General features: G+C 52.9%; 1 long non-coding RNA gene across 1 annotated transcript; it reads right to left on the reverse strand.

Moving 5' to 3' along the window:
* Positions 1-1,785: 1,785 nt before the first annotated feature.
* Positions 1,786-5,543, reverse strand: LOC148664618 (uncharacterized). Its single transcript, XR_015936522.1, has 3 exons — positions 5,457-5,543; positions 3,013-3,060; positions 1,786-2,440 (listed from the first exon to the last, which is right to left on the reverse strand). It is a non-coding gene; the product is annotated as an uncharacterized LOC148664618 (long non-coding RNA).
* Positions 5,544-17,435: the final 11,892 nt, after the last annotated feature.

Genomic DNA, 17,435 nt, shown 5'->3' on the forward strand with positions numbered 1-17,435 from the left:
CAGTCCATCACAGGACACACACACACTCACACAACCTGGACAGGACACCAGTCCATCACAGGATGTTCAGTGCCTCTCTCTAATAAAGTAGAAACGCGACATTGGACTCCGTTCGAAACGGGAGAAATCACCAGGACACGATACACCTTGCTCCGGACGATGGGAGAAGACCTGTACCTTCACGAGTCCGGGTTGTGAAAACTTCTTCTGGCAGTTCAAAACGTTTCGAAGAGACTACAGCGCTACCCTGTTTTCCATTTCTATCGTGTGTTATTATACAGTCATAAGTATCTGTCCTGATCACAGAGTCCCCCTCTCACTGCCAGGACTGAAGCCCAGTGCAGCACGAATAATAATAATAATAATGAATAAGTCTGGACCCTCCACTCAGAGCTCTTCCCAGGTCAGGGGGATCCCCTCCAGCCCCCCCAGTGTGCAGCCCCCACCTGGATGATGCTCCAGTCCGCTCAGCACACAGCAGCTCTCAGTGGGGAGGAGAGCAGAGGGATGGAGCCAGTTCAGAGAGGGGGGGGTGATTAGGAGGCCATGATGGGTCAAGACCAGGGGGGGAATCAGGCCAGGACACTGGGGTAACACCCCTACTCTTCTCCAGAGACACCCCGGGATTGTTAATGAGCACAGAGAGTCAGGACCTCGGTTTGACGGCGCCTGTTTACAGTCCAGTGTCCCCCGTCACTATACTGGGGCATCAGGACCCACACAGACCGCAGGGTGAGAGCGCCCCCTGCTGGCCCCACTCACACCTCTCCCAGCAGCAGCCTTGGGGGGGGGGGGGGGAGGGAAAAAACTAAAAGCTAAACAGATTTTTTTTTTATTTTTTTTTATTGATCCTTAACAAAAGAATAAAAATTACAAGCTTCAGTCCAGTCCAGTCTGGTGTCTCTCAGCTGCGGTCCAGTCCAGTCTGGGGCCCCTCAGCTCCAGTCCAGTCTGGTGTCTCTCAGCTCCAGTCCAGTCCAGACTGGGGTCCCTCAGCTCCAGTGCAGTCCAGACTGGGGTCCCTCAGCTTCGGTCCAGCACAGTCTGGGGTCCCTCAGCTTTGGTCCTGTCCAGTCTGGTGTCTCTCAGCTCCAGTCCAGTCTGGTGTCTCTCAGCTCCGGTCCAGTCCAGTCTGGGGCCCCTCAGCTCCAGTCCAGTCTGGTGTCTCTCAGCTCCAGTCCAGTCTGGTGTCCCTCAGCTCCAGTGCAGTCCAGACTGGGGTCCCTCAGCTTCGGTCCAGCACAGACTGGGGTCCCTCAGCTTCGGTCCAGACTGGGGTCCCTCAGCTTTGGTCCAGCACAGTCTGGGGTCCCTCAGCTTCGGTCCAGCACAGACTGGGGTCCCTCAGCTTCGGTCCAGCACAGTCTGGTGTCCCTAAGCTTCGGCCCAGCACAGACTGGGGTCCCTCAGCTTCGGTCCAGCACAGTCTGGGGTCCCTCAGCTTCGGTCCAGACTGGGGTCCCTCAGCTTCGGTCCAGCACAGTCTGGGGTCCCTCAGCTCCAGTCCAGTCCAGTCTGGTGTCTCTCAGCTCCGGTCCAGTCCAGTCTGGTGTCCCTAGGCTCCTGTCCAGTTCCGTCTGGTGTCCCTCAGCTCCAGTCCAGTCCAGTCCAGTCCAGTCCAGATCTTAGCCGGCACAGAACCAGGAAAGGAACCTGGAAAGAATATTGTTATTGCAGGTGTGAGGGACACAGACACAGACGTCACCATGACATCAAACAGCAAGAGGAGACTCCTCCTTGAATCACAGACACGACCAGGCGGCGCCCCCCTGTCTGCTCACCTGCACCTCCTCTTCCTCCTCTTGTCCTTCCCGGCAGCCAGCTCCTCCTCTCCCTCGCTCTTCCTCTCCTGAGCTACGGTCTCCATCGGCTCGTCCTGGTCTTCTGGCTCCACCGACACGCAGCTCAGGGAGTTAAGAAGGGCGCACCAGCGCTTCTGAAGCAGAGACAGGAGAGTCACGTTAAGAGTCGGACTGGACACTCCAGTACATGAACACTGCACTGAGAGAGAGAGGGGTTCACACAGACACACTGACTGGACACTCCAGTACATGAACACTGCACTGAGAGAGAGAGGGGTTCACACAGACACACTGACTGGACACTCCAGTACATGAACACTGCACTGAGAGAGAGAGGGGTTCATACAGACACACTGACTGGACACTCCAGGACATGAACACTGCACTGAGAGAGAGAGAGGGGTTCATACAGACACACTGACTGGACACTCCAGTACATGAACACTGCACTGAGAGAGAGAGGGGTTCATACAGACACACTGACTGGACACTCCAGGACATGAACACTGCACTGAGAGAGAGAGGGGTTCATACACACACACTGATTGGACACTGGACAGGAGTAAAGAGAGGATCAGAGCATCACCCACCTTCTTTTTCTTCTGTCTCACAGGAGGTGGTGATTGGACCTCCTCCAGCTGGAGTCCGAGGAGGGAGAGAGGGGGCAGGAGAGGGACAGCACAGGGAGAGAAAGAGAGAGACAGGTGAGTCAAGTGTCCCAAGAGCACAGAGACTCTGCTGAGATCACACTCGCAGGGAGTGAGCCTGGGTGTAGCCCACTAATACTGACCCACTGGACACCACAGGACAGAGAGGAGGAGGAGGAGAGAGACACACTGCCTGGACACCACAGGACAGAGAGGAGGAGGAGGAGAGAGACACACTGCCTGGACACCACAGGACAGAGAGGAGGAGGAGAGAGACACACTGAGGACAGAGAGGAGGAGGAGAGAGACACTGACAGACAGGGCTGAAAGAGAGAGAGACACTGAGACCCAGGGACAGGGAGACAGCAGGCCGAGAGAGAGACACTGACAGACAGGGCTGAAAGAGAGAGAGACAGAGAGGCAGGGACAGACAGACAGCAGGCCGAGAGAGAGACACTGACAGACAGGGCTGAAAGAGAGAGAGACACTGAGACCCAGGGACAGACAAGACGGCGAAACTCCACCACAGACAGGACAGGGGGCAGGGTGGGACCAGCACTGACCTCCTTCCTCTCTCCTGCCGGAAGAGCTGTCTCCACCTCCTCTTCCTCCTGCAAGTCAAGAGACAGGCTGAGAGAGAGACGGGCTGGCGGGACATCGGCGAACAGAGCTGAAGGCAGAGAGCCGGGGAGACAGGCCCAGCTGGGACAACGCAGGACAGACAGAGAGCAGGGAGACACAGGGAGAGAGACCCAGCTGGGACAACGCAGGACAGACAGAGAGCAGGGAGACACAGGGAGAGAGACAGGGAGAGAGGGACAAACACAGAGACTCAGACAGAAGGACAGAAAGACAGAAAGAGCGAAGTACAGACGGACAAAAAGACAGAGAAAAGGACAGATGGACTGATGGACAGAAAGAGAGAAAAGGACAGAAAGACAGATGGACTGAAGGACAGATGGACAGAGAAAAGAACAGAAAGTCAGAAGGACAGATGGACAGAGAAAAGAACAGAAAGACAGAAGGACAGTGAAAGGGACAGATGGACAGAAGGAAAGATGGACAGAGAAAAGGACAGAAGGACAGACGGACAGAAAGACAGACGGACAGAAAGAGATGGACAGAAGGACAGATGGACAGAGAAAAGAACAGAAAGTCAGAAGGACAGATGGACAGAGAAAAGAACAGAAAGACAGAAGGACAGTGAAAGGGACAGATGGACAGAAGGAAAGATGGACAGAGAAAAGGACAGAAGGACAGACGGACAGATGGACAGACAGACAGATGGACGGACAGACAGATGGACAGAGAAAAGAACAGAAAGTCAGAAGGACAGATGGAAAGAGAAAAGAACAGAAAGACAGAAGGACAGTGAAAGGGACAGATGGACAGAAGGAAAGATAGACAGAGAAAAGGACAGCAGGACAGATGGACAGACAGACAGACAGATGGACAGACGGACAGACAGACAGACAGACAGACAGACGGATGGACAGACAGACAGACAGACAGACAGACGGACAGATGGACAGATGGACAGACAGACAGACAGACGGACAGACGGACAGACGGACAGACAGACAGACGGATGGACAGACAGACAGACAGACAGACAGACGGACAGATGGACAGACAGACAAACAGACAGACAGACGGATGGACAGACAGACGGACAGAAGGACAGATGGACAGACAGACAGACGGACGGACAGAAGGACAGACGGATGGACAGACAGACAGACAGACAGACGGACAGACGGACAGACGGACAGACGGACAGACAGACGGACAGATGGACAGACAGACAGACAGACAGACAGATGGACGGACAGACAGACAGACAGACAGACGGACAGACTCTGCCCCACTTGCCTCGTCAGACATCTCCGCCTCTCTCCTTGCCCTCCGCACCGGGGAGCCCCAGGCGGGGCCTGGCGGGGCCGGGCGGGCGATGGGGGGCAGGACGGGCGGGGGCAGGGGCAGGGGCACCGCCCCGGGCAGCAGGGGGGGCTCGAGGGGCATGGCGGCGAGGAAGGGGGGGCGGCGGGGCGGGGCGGTCAGGGGCCGGAGGGGGCCGGAGGGGGGGGCCGGGGGCGGGGGGCGGAGGGGGCTCTCGGGCGAGGACGGGGGGGACACCGAGCGGAACGAGCCGGGCGAGCCCGAGCGGGACGAGCCGGGCGACTCTGGGAGCTCCAGATGCAGCTCGGCCGCCCTCTCCAGCTTCTGGACGAGCTCGGGGAGACACGAAGACACCTCGGGATTCTGTCCAGCGGGGAGAGGGGGAGACACAACGCAGGGGGGATGAGACTACGCCTGGACAGGTGAGTGTGGACAGTGAGAGTGTGGACAGGTGAGTGTAGACAGTGTGTCCAGTGAGAGTGTGGACAGGTGAGTGTGTACAGTTTGTCCAGTAAGAGTCTGGACAGGTGAGTGTGTCCAGTGTGTCCAGTGAGAGTGTGGACAGGTGAGTGTGTCCAGTAAGAGTCTGGACAGGTGAGTGTGTCCAGTGTGTCCAGTGAGAGTCTGGACAGGTGAGAGTGTACAGTGTGTCCAGTGAGAGTGTGGACAGGTGAGTCTCTACAGTGTGTCCAGTGAGAGTCTGGACAGGTGAGTGTGTCCAGTGTGTCCAGTGAGAGTCTGGACAGGTGAGTGTGTACAGTGTGTCCAGAAAGAGTCTGGACAGGTGAGTGTGTACAGTGTGTCCAGTGAGAGTCTGGACAGGTGAGTGTGTCCAGTGTGTCCAGTGAGAGTCTGGACAGGTGAGTGTGTACAGTGTGTCCAGTGAGAGTGTGGACAGGCGAGTCTGTACAGTGTGTCCAGTGAGAGTGTGGACAGGTGAGTGTGGACAGTAAGAGTCTGGACAGGTGAGTGTGTACAGTGTGTCCAGCAAGAGTCTGGACAGGTGAGTGTGTCCAGTGTGTCCAGTAAGAGTCCGGACAGGCGAGTGTGGACAGTGTGTCCAGTAAGAGTGTGGACAGGTGTGTCCAACAGTAAGAAGCTGTCTTACCCTGTAACCCAGCTCAGGGGTGTTAGGGGGTGCTCTGTCTCCTCCCCAGATCTCACCTTCAGGTCTTGAGAAATGACGGACCACTAGGAGACGCTGGAAACGAGGACACAAGACAGAGGTCAGGTCCACAGAGCTCACTCAATCACTACAGCAAGCAGAGACCTCTCGGCCATCAGGACTGTGGGGGTCAGAGTGTGGAGCTGTAGGGTATCGGGAGTTTAGGGGTCAGTGTGGGGAGCTGTAGGGTATCGGGAGTTTAGGGGTCAGTGTGGGGAGCTGTAGGGTATCGGGAGTTTAGGGGTCAGTGTGGGGAGCTGTAGGGTATCGGGAGTTTAGGGGTCAGTGTGGGGAGCTGTAGGGTATCGGGAGTTTAGGGGTCAGAGTGGGGAGCTGTAGGGTATCGGGAGTTTAGGGGTCAGTGTGGGGAGCTGTAGGGTATCGGGAGTTTAGGGGTCAGTGTGGGGAGCTGTAGGGTATCGGGAGTTTAGGGGTCAGTGTGGGGAGCTGTAGGGTAGATGTGGGGCACCGGGCCCACCACAGGGCGGCCGGTCCAGTCTCGCGGAAGGCGACCGGGTCAGACTTACGGAAAAGCACCGGGATTTGGGCCGGGACCTCTCCCGCTGCCAGTCCGGGTTCGGCCTGACCGGTGTGACCTGTGAAGACGCCAAACAGCCCATCTCCGAGACAGCTCTGACCACATAGCCCAGCCCAGTCGTGTCGAGACTAGAGGCCTTGGGCAGTCTCTACAGTGTGTCCAGTGAGAGTGTGGACAGGTGAGTGTGTACAGTGTGTCCAGTGAGAGTCTGGACAGGTGAGTCTCTACAGTCTGTCCAGTGAGAGTCTGGACAGGTGAGTGTGTACAGTGTGTCCAGTGAGAGTGTGGACAGGTGAGTGTGTACAGTGTGTCCAGTGAGAGTGTGGACAGGTGAGTGTGTACAGTGTGTCCAGTGAGAGTCTGGACAGGTGAGTGTGTACAGTGTGTCCAGTGAGAGTGTGGACAGGTGAGTGTGTACAGTGTGTCCAGTGAGAGTCTGGACAGGTGAGTGTGTCCAGTGTGTCCAGAAAGAGTCTGGACAGGTGAGTCTCTACAGTCTGTCCAGTGAGAGTCTGGACAGGTGAGTGTGTACAGTGTGTCCAGTGAAAGTGTGGACAGGTGAGTGTGTACAGTGTGTCCAGTGAGAGTGTGGACAGGTGAGTGTGTACAGTGTGTCCAGTGAGAGTCTGGACAGGTGAGTCTCTACAGTGTGTCCAGGAAGAGTGTGGGACGTCCAGAGGCAATCTGTGCTCTCAGAAGGCCATAATGGACCTGCAGCTTGGTTTTCCTCGGACCCGCGACCCTGTCTCTTGAGCCGAGGCGTGTCCTCAGTCAAGATCACCACTGGAAGTGTCTCTCCTCGTCTAGAGGTGTTACCGTGAGACCTGGTCTGTCAAGCGCTTTGCGCTGCTATGTGTGTGAAAGGTGCTCTATCAGTGAAGTTTATTATTATTATTATTATTATAATACAGCGAGCACTGCTGGGGGCGGAGAGGCCAGTCGGAGGAGGGCTGGACGCTGGACGGCGGGCGGGAGGGGTGGACTTACGACGCCTCGCCGGGCCCGGGTCCTGCTGCGACCGCGCACGGCCGTGCGGCATCTCTGTCGGTCCATCGTCCTGCCGAGACAAGCAGAGTCACAGAGGGGAGGGGAGGGGGCGGAGCCACACAGCTGGGCGGCTTGTTCCCCACCCCCGCCCCCCTCTGTGTACAGTAGAGCCTCCTGTCCTAACTGGAGGACCTCACCCAGCTGTGTCTGGAGAGGAGCCAGGTTATCAGCTTTGTTCCACACCCCCGCCACCCTCTGTGTAGAGAAGAGCCTCCTGTCCTGACTGGAGGAGCTCACTCAGCTGTGTCTGGAGAGAAGCCAGGGTATCGGCTTCAACCACAGGGCTGGGCAGCTTGTTCCCCACCCCCACCACTCTCTGAGTAGAGGTGCACCTCCTCTCAATATCTTTTTACAGCACGATCACACCCATAAGAGTTGAGTAACGGTAAAAAAAACAACTTATTTCTCCACTTATTTTGTTATTTCTCACTTTTGACTGACTTACCGATTTCACGGGGATTCTGAAGAGCGTTTCTGAAGTTGAAACTAACGATCTAAGTCGAAGTAACTTTATTGGAAGAAACACGTGTTTAGAAAGGACTATATAGCGCTTTCCTCCTCTTCTCTCTTCACTCCTCTGAGCTCATGGGGCTCCGGCGCCGCCCCCCCGCTAGAATCCGCCGCTCTGTGACATCAGGCGGCTCATTGTGACGCCACCGTGACGTCACCCCCGACGCGCTCACGGCTCGGCCGCGAAACAAAAATGGCCGTCATTTTTCACGGTTGTTGTTTTTTTTGGGTGGACATTTTATTTTTCCCAACTCTCGGCGGCCAGCCGGGTGTCCCTGTACGACCCCGGTAGTCGCCACCTCGGACAGGCAGGGGAAACGGGTCCAGCTGTTTCCGGCCCAAGGGTGACAAAAGCTGCACTTGAATTTAAAGACAAAATCACGTCGAGGGCGCATTCAGCACCCCCACGTCCAACACGGGTTTCCGTGGGGTTTGGTTCAGTGAAATTAGACCCCCCCCGCCGACCCCCAAATCAAAGAAAGACCAAACTCCACCCCCCTCTAGCGCCCAAGGGCGGAAATTTCGGGCCACGCCACGTCCAAAAAACACGGGTTCCCCCCCGTCCTGCGGGGAAAAGAAACGTCATTTTCTTTTCCGAGCGCTGCGTGGGACCTCACGACCCCCCCCCCCCCCCAAAAAAAAAAACGGGCTTCGCAGACGAGGAAAACCGGGCACGTCGACCTCTCTACAACACCACCCGGCTGTTTCTGTTTCAAACCGTGAGAAAAAAATAAATTAAATTTCGCCCTTCACCGACCGCCGCGCAAAAAAACACAACTTCACGCTACAGAAACGGCCTGTGTGAGGGGGGGGCACGGGAAAAAAATAAAACCTGCGTGTTTTCGGCAGAGTAAGCTCAGCGGGGAAACTCCCTGAATCTCGGGGTTGCTTCTTGAACCCCGAAAACGACCTTTTTTCTCTCTCTCGTTTTCTTGGTGTCTGGGACGTTCACGAACTCCGCCGCGTCGGTGCGATTCCCAGCGGGACTTGAACATAACCCCCCCGTGGGGCCACAGCGCCCCCGTGTGGCCGAGAGGACCACCACCAGCAGGGCTGAGCTTTTACTGCCGTGTCCCGCTTTCACTCTGGCGATGAAGGAGGGAATCAAGGAGGAGAATTAATATTGTGATCCACCAGTCCATCACAGGACACACACACACCCTGGACAGGACAGCAGTCCATCACTGGACACACACACCCTCACACACCCTGGACAGGACACCAGTCCATCACAGGATGTTCAGTGCCTCTCTCTAATAAAGTAGAAACGCGACATTGGACTCCGTTCGAAACGGGAGAAATCACCAGGACACGATACACCTTGCTCCGGACGATGGGAGAAGACCTGTACCTTCACGAGTCCGGGTTGTGAAAACTTCTTCTGACAGTTCAAAACGTTTCGAAGAGACTACAGCGCTACCCTGTTTTCCATTTCTATCGTGTATTATTATACAGTCATAAGTATCTGTACTGATCACAGAGTCCCCCTCTCACTGCCAGGACTGAAGCCCAGTGCAGCACGAATAATAATAATAATTAATTCGTCTGGACTCTCCACTCAGAGCTCTTCCCAGGTCAGGGGGATCCCCTCCAGCCCCCCCAGTGTGCAGCCCCCACCTGGATGATGCTCCAGTCCGCTCAGCACACAGCAGAGGGAACAGAGGGATGGAGCCAGTTCAGAGAGGGGGGTGAGTAGGAGGCCATGATGGGTCAAGACCAGGGGGGGAATCAGGCCAGGACACTGGGGTAACACCCCTACTCTTCTCCAGAGACACCCCGGGATTGTTAATGAGCACAGAGAGTCAGGACCTTGGTTTGACCTCCCATCCGAAGGACGGCGCCTGTTTACAGTCCAGTGTCCCCCGTCACTATAGTGGGGCATCAGGACTCACACAGACCACAGGGTGAGAGCGCCCCCTGCTGGCCCCACTCACACCTCTCCCAGCAGCAACTTTGGGGGGGGGGAGGGAAAAAACCAAAAGCTAAATAGATTTTTTAAAAAAAAATTTTATTGATGCTTAACAAAAGAACAAAAATTACAAGCTTCAGTCCAGACTGGGGTCTGGGGTCCCTCAGCTTCAGTCCAGTCCAGTTTGGGGCCCCTCAGCTTCAGTCCAGTCCAGTCTGGGGCCCCTCAGCTCCAGTGCAGTCCAGACTGGGGTCCCTCAGCTTCGGTCCAGCACAGACTGGGTTCCCTCAGCTTCGGTCCAGCACAGTCTGGTGTCCCTCAGCTTCGGTCCAGCACAGTCTGGGGTCCCTCAGCTCCAGTCCAGTCCAGTCTGGTGTCTCTCAGCTCCGGTGCAGTCCAGTCTGGTGTCTCTCAGCTCCGGTCCAGTCCAGTCTGGTGTCCCTAGGCTCCAGTCCAGTCCAGTCTGGTGTCCCTCAGCTCCTGTCCAGTTCAGTCTGGGGCCCCTCAGCTTCAGTGCAGTCCAGTCTGGCGTCCCTCAGCTCCACTCCAGTCCAGTCCAGTCCAGTCCAGTCCAGATCATAGCTGGCACAGAACCAGGAAAGGAACCTGGAAAGAATATTGTTATTGCAGGTGTGAGGGACACAGACACAGACGTCACCATGACATCAAACAGCAAGAGGAGACTCCTCCTTGAATCACAGACATGACCGGGCGGCGCCCCCCTGTCTGCTCACCTGCACCTCCTCTTCCTCTACTTGTCCTTCCCGGCATCCTGCTCCTCCTCTCCCTCGCTCTTCCTCTCCTGACCCACGGTCTCCGCCGCCTCCATCAGCTCGTCCTGATCATCTGTCTCCACCGACACGCAGCTCAGGGACTTTAAAAAGACGCACCAGTGCTTCTGAAGCAGAGACAGGAGAGTCACGTTAAGAGTCGGACTGGACACTCCAGGACATGAACACTGCACTGAGAGAGAGAGAGGGGTTCATACAGACACATGACTGGACACTCCAGTACATGAACACTGCACTGAGAGAGAGAGGGGTTCATACAGACACACTGACTGGACACTCCAGTACATGAACACTGCACTGAGAGAGAGAGAGGGGTTCATACAGACACACTGACTGGATACTGACTGGACACTGGACAGATTTAAAGAGAGGATCAGAGCATTACCCACCTTATTTTTCTTCTGTCTCACAGGAGGTGGTGATTGGACCTCCTCCAGCTGGAGTCCGAGGAGGGAGAGAGGGGGCAGGAGAGGGACAGCACAGGGAGAGAAAGAGAGAGACAGGTGAGTCAAGTGTCCCAAGAGTACAGAGACTCTGCTGAGATCACACTCGCAGTGAGTGACACCGACACTAACCAGCCTCAGGACAGCACTGCTAGAGCACCACAACCCAGACTCAACCACATCACAGCACAGATCAAACAGCAATATCTCACACACTGGGACACACACACACAAACACAACATAAACTGGAATGCTACAGAACCTTAAACAGACAATACACACTAGCTGAATATTTGACCAAAATAAAAAATAACAAACAGAAACAGACCCTGACGAAGTACAGGCTCAGTGACCACAACCTGGCCATAGAAACTGGGCGACACAGGCAGACCTGGCTGCCCAGAGAGGACAGGCTGTGCTCCCACTGCCAGCGGGGAGAAATAGAGACAGAGGTGCACTTCCTACTGCACTGTGACAGATACTCTGGGATTAGAGAAACATTCTTCCCGAAATTCAGAAATCTAATCCCAGAGTTCCCACACCTGCCAGAATCACAACGGGTCCCAATCCTACTGGGAGAGGGAGGAGTGAACTCAGTTGATCTGGCAGCCCAGTATGTGATCTCCTGTCACAGCCTGAGGAACAGTGAGTCTGTCTCCCAATAATGCTCCAGCCGCCTACAGTATATGTCAATATTTTATAATATGTCTTTGTTGTAAATGTCTGTAACGTGTCTGCTTTACGCAGAGAGTGGCGGGGGTTGGATGTCAAGGCCTGACGATACCGTATTACGCAGAGAGTGGAGGGGTGGGATGTCAGGGCCATACGACACTTCTTTATTCAGAGAGTGGAGGGGGTGGGATGTCAGGGCTAGATGACACTGCTTTACACAGAGAGTGGAGAGGTGGGTGTCAAGGCTATACGACAGTGCTTTCCGCAGAGAGTGGTGGGGGTGTGATGTCAGGGCCATACAACAGTGCTTTACACAGAGAGTGGTGGGGGTGGGATGTCAGGGCCATATGACACTGCTTTACACAGAGAGTGGCGGGGCTAGGATGTCAGGGCCATATGACACTGCTTTACACAGAGAGTGGTGGGGGTGGGATGTCAGAGCTTGACGACACTGCTTTATGCAGAGAGTGGAGGGGTGGGATGTCAGGGCTATACGACAGTGCTTTCGACAGAGAGTGGTGGGGGTGTGATGTCAGGGCCATATGACACTTCTTTACGCAGGGAGTGGCAGGGGTGGGATGTCAGGGCCTGACGATACTACTTTACACAGTTAGTGGTGGGGGTGGGATTTCAGGGCCATACGACACTTCTTTACGCAGAGAGTGGCAGGGCTTGACGACACTGCTTTATGCAAAAAATGGAGGGGTGGGTGTCAGGGCTTTATGACAGTGCTTTCCGCAGAGAGTGGTGGCGGTGTGATGTCAGGGCCATACAGCAGTGCTTTACACAGAGAGTGGTGGGGGTGGGATGTCAGGGCCATATGACACTGCTTTACACAGAGAGTGGCGGGGGTGGGATATCAGGGCCTGACAACACAGCTTAACGCAGAGTGTGGAGGGGTGGGTGTCAGGGTTATACGGCAGTGCTTTACGCAGAGAGTGGTGGGGGAGGGATGTCAGGGCTTGACAACACTGCTTTATGTAGAGAGTGGAGGGGAGGGTTTCAGGGCCATAAGACACTGCTTTATGCAGAGAGTGGAGGGATTGGTGTCAGGGCCATATGACACTACTTTACACAGAGAGTGGCGGGAGTGGGATGTCAGGCCCTGACGATACTACTTTACGTAGACAGTGGCGGGGGTGGGATGTCAGGGCCTGACGATACTTATTTACGCAGAGAGTGGCAGGGGTGGGATGTCAGGGCCTGAAGATACTGCTTTTCGCAGAGAGCGGAGGAGGTGGGATACAACCTCTCAGTGGGGCCAGCAGGGGGCACTCACCCTGCGCTCTGTGTGGGTCTTAATGCCCCAGTGTAGTGACGGGGGACACGATCTGGCCCACCAGCGACGAGCAGGTTACCAGATCTAGACAAAGGGGGCAACTCTTAGTCGTATGAGCTTAGTCACACATCGCAGCGATTAAAAAAACAAAACAAACATATTATGTCTGTTACTAACGACTTTTTTTTCCTACATTGAAAGTCTCTTTCCCGGGTGATTTTCTAGCGCGACTGGGGCTCTTCATTTCTCCTCGGTGTCTCATCGCGGGCGGATTTGAAACAGACCACAGAAGATGGTCACACACTATATTATTATTGAGAGACAGGCTCACTGTACCTCAGGCTGGGACAGTAGATCACACTGTATTATTATTATTAAGATTATTGAGAGTCTGGCTCACTGTTCCCCAGGCTGGGACAGGAGATCCCACACTGTATTATTATTATTGAGAGACAGGCTCACTGTCTGTTCCTCAGAGTTGGACAGGAGATCCCACACTGAATTATTATTTTAGAGAGACAGGCTCACTGTATGTTCCCCAGGCTGGGTCAGGAGCTCACACAGTATTATTATAATTATTGAGAGACAGTCTCACTGTCTGTTCCTCAGTCTGGGACAGGAGATCACACACTGTATTATTATTATTGAGAGACAGGCTCACTGTCTGTTCCCCAGGCTGGGACAGGAGATAACACTGTATTATTATTGAGAGACAAACTCACTGTCTGTTCCTCAGGCTGGGACAGTAGATCACACTGTATTATTATTATTGAGAGTCTGGCTCACTGTTCCCCAGGCTGGGACAAGAGATCCCACACTGTATTATTATTATTTAGAGACAGACTCACTGTCTTTTCCTCGGTCTGGGACAGATGGTCACACACTGTATAATTATTGAGACAGGCTCACTGTCTGTTCCTCAATCTGGGACAGTAGATCACATTGTATTATTATTATTAATATTATTGAGAGTCTGGCACACTGTTCCCCAGGCTGGGACAGGAGATCCCACACTGTATTATTATTATTTTGAGACAGGCTCACTGTTTGTTCCTCAGGCTGGGACAGGAGATCACACACTGTATTATTTTTATTGAGAGAGAGGCTCACTGTCTGTTCATCAGACTGGGACAGGAGATCCCACACTGAATTATTATTATTGAGAGACAGGCTTACTCTCTGTTCCTCAGGCGAAGACAGGACATCACATACTGTATTATTATTGATTGACAGGCTCATTGTTCCTCAGGCTGGGACAGGAGATCAGACACTGTATTATTATTATAGTGAGACAGGCTCACTGTATATTCCCCAGGCTGGGACAGGAGGTCATACATTATATTATTATTTTAGAGAGACAGGCTCACTGTATGTTCCCCAGGCTGGGTCAGGAGCTCACACAGTATTATTATAATTATTGAGAGACAGTCTCACTGTCTGTTCCTCAGTCTGGGACAGGAGATCACACACTGTATTATTATTATTGAGAGACAGGCTCACTGTCTGTTCCCCAGGCTGGGACAGGAGATAACACTGTATTATTATTGAGAGACAAACTCACTGTCTGTTCCTCAGGCTGGGACAGTAGATCACACTGTATTATTATTATTGAGAGTCTGGCTCACTGTTCCCCAGGCTGGGACAAGAGATCCCACACTGTATTATTATTATTTAGAGACAGACTCACTGTCTTTTCCTCGGTCTGGGACAGATGGTCACACACTGTATTATTATTGAGAGACAGGCTCACTGTATGTTCCACAAGCTGAGACAGGAATTCACACTGTATTATTATTATTGAGAGACAGGCTCACTGTCTGTTCCTCAGGCTGGGACAGAGGATCACACACTGTATTATTATTGAGAGACAGGCTCACTGTCTGTTTCTCAGGCTGGGACAGAGGATCACACACTGTATTATTATTGAGAGACAGGCTCACTCTCTGTTCCTCAGGCTGGGACAGGAGATCACACATTGGCTTCTTATTGAGAGGCAGGCTCACTGTCTGTTCCTCAGGCTGGGACAGGAGATCACACGCTGTATTATTATTATTGAGAGACAGGCTCACTGTCTGTTTCTCAGGCTGGGACAGGAGATCACACACTGTATTACTATTATTGACAGATAGGCTCACTGTGTCTTCACTTGGGCTTGAACAGGAGATCACACACTGGATTATTATTATTGAGAGAGGCTCACAGTCTGTTCCTCAGGCTGAGACAGGAAATCACACACTATTATTATTACTGAGAGACAGGCTCACAGTCTGTTCCTCAGGCTGGGACAGGAGATCACACACTCTATTATTATTATTGAGAGACAGGCTCACAGTCTGTTCCTCAGGCTGGGACAGTAAATCACACACTCTATTATTATTATTGAGAGACAGGCTCACTGTCTGTTCCTCAGGCTGGGACAGGAGATCACAAACTGTATTATTATTATAGAGAGACCTGCTCTTTCCTGACTGTTCCTTAGGCTGGGACAGCAGATCATAATCTGCTTTATTATTATTGAGAGACTGGCTCACTCCTGTCTGTTCCTCAGGCTGGGACAGGAGATCACACACTGTATTATTATTATTGAGAGACGGGCTCACTGTCTGTTCCTCTGACTGGGGCAGGAAATGACACACTGTATAATTAGTATTGAGAGACAGGCTCAGTGTTCCCCAGGCTGAGACAGGAGATCACACTCTGTATTATTATTATTGAGTATCTGGTTCACTGTTCCCCAGGCTTGGACAGGAGATCACACACTGTATTATTAGTATTGAGATACAGACTCACTGTCTGTTCCTCCTGCTGGGACTGGAGAACACACACTGTTCTATTATAACTGAGGGACATGCTCACTGTTTGTCCTTCAGACTGGGACAGGACATTCCATACTAGGTTATCATTATTGAGAGACAGGCTCGCTGTCTGTTCCTCAGGCTAGTACAGGAGATCACGCACTGTATTATTATTATTTAGATACAGGCTCACTGTGTGTTCCTCTGGCTGGGACAGTAGATCACACTGTATTATAATTATTGAGAGGCTGACTCACTGTTTCCCAAGCTGGGACAGGGGATCACACACTGTATTATTATTGAGAGACAGGCTCACTGTCTGTTCCTCTGGCTGGGGCAGGGAATCACACACTGTATTATTATTATTGAGAGACAGGCTCACTGTCTGTTCCTCAGGCTGGGACAGGAGATCACACACTGTATTATTATTGAGAGACAGGCTCACTGTCTGTTCCTCTGGCTGGGGCAGGGAATCACACACTGTATTATTAGCATTATTAAGAGACAGGCTCGCTGTCTGCTCCTCAGGCTGGGACAGGATATCACACACTGTTGTAGTGTTCTCTCACGAGGCACCAGTTCTGTAGGGGTTTGGGCATTTAATGGGACAATTATTTTTGTGGCAGTAAATCACAAAATTGATTATTTTAATGGTTTAGAATCCAACCATGCGACATAACTCAAACAATGCACACACAGGTACTAATACACGAGGATACATTTGTTAATATATAGAATATGCATGCAAACCTAACAGATCTTATCGTAAGGCTTAACAGAATACAAAAGATATAAATTCATTCAGTTACAAAGAGTTACACATATCAAGAGGACATAAGTATATCATTCATTTAGACCGTTTCGTAATTGAACTTGTTTACAACGTCTACATGAGATACTCAAAACAAGAACATAACCCTTAGGAATTAAATTGATATCAACTGGTTGGGAGCAGTAATGCAATAAGGTTCAATACTCACTGCCAGTGGGTCCCTTTTCTCACCGTTTCCGTAGTGCAGCGGTTATCACGTTTGCCTCACACGCGAAAAATCCCCGGTTCGAAACCGGACGGGAACAGCCTCTTTCTGTACGCTCCTGTACTTCACAGAGGTCTTGAGCGACCGGTCACATGTTCCTTTCCTTCTGAGTGACGTTCCTGCAACACTCTCCCGCTCCTCTTGGTGCGCTCATGCCGCAACACAGGAAGGCTGGAGCAGGTGGCTGTGGGCTTTGCGCACTGCCGAAATAGCTCAGCTGGGAGAGCGTTAGACTGAAGCTCTGAAGGTCCCTGGTTTGATCCCAGGTTTCGGCATTTTGTTTCATCGCGCCCTTTGTTCCTCTCTCCAGCGCCCCCTGCCTACAGTGACGCGTCCCTTTCTCAGCCCGAAACGCAAGCGAGACACCAGCAGCGGTCCCTGCAGGTTTCCGTAGTGTAGAGGCTATCACGTTCACCTAACACGCGAAAGGTCCCCGGTTCGAGACCGGGCGGAAACAGCCTCGTTTTGCACGCTCCTGTACTTCACAGCGGTCTTGAGCGACCGGCCATTTGTTCCCAATGTATTTCCGGTGCCTTCGTGCACTCTTGTACCAAACGCACGTTCCTTCTGTACGCGGAGCCGATCATTTGCAATTGGGCTGTGCCGACAGACCAGGTCGAGCTCTGTCGGCTCAAAAGCAGCGCAGGACCTGCAAGAACAACAGAAAGATTAGCATCCAGCGGGGGCCTCTTAGTGAGCCCAAGAGCTCATCAAGAATCGGCTCCAGCAACAGGGCTGGGCGCATTGTTCCATTCTCCGCCCACTCTCGGTGTAAACAAGTCCCTCCTAGTCTCTGCTTGAAATGCACTTTCCTGCGTTTGCTTTGGTGTAACTGGCTTCCCCTGCATGGGCGAATGTGAAGAAGATCCTTAGTAAGTCATTGAAGAAAACCGAGAAGAG

Source organism: Lepisosteus platostomus, chromosome 5 (genome assembly GCF_059453375.1).
Source record: "Lepisosteus platostomus isolate fLepPlt1 chromosome 5, fLepPlt1.hap1, whole genome shotgun sequence".
Taxonomy (NCBI): Eukaryota; Metazoa; Chordata; class Actinopteri; order Semionotiformes; family Lepisosteidae; genus Lepisosteus; species Lepisosteus platostomus.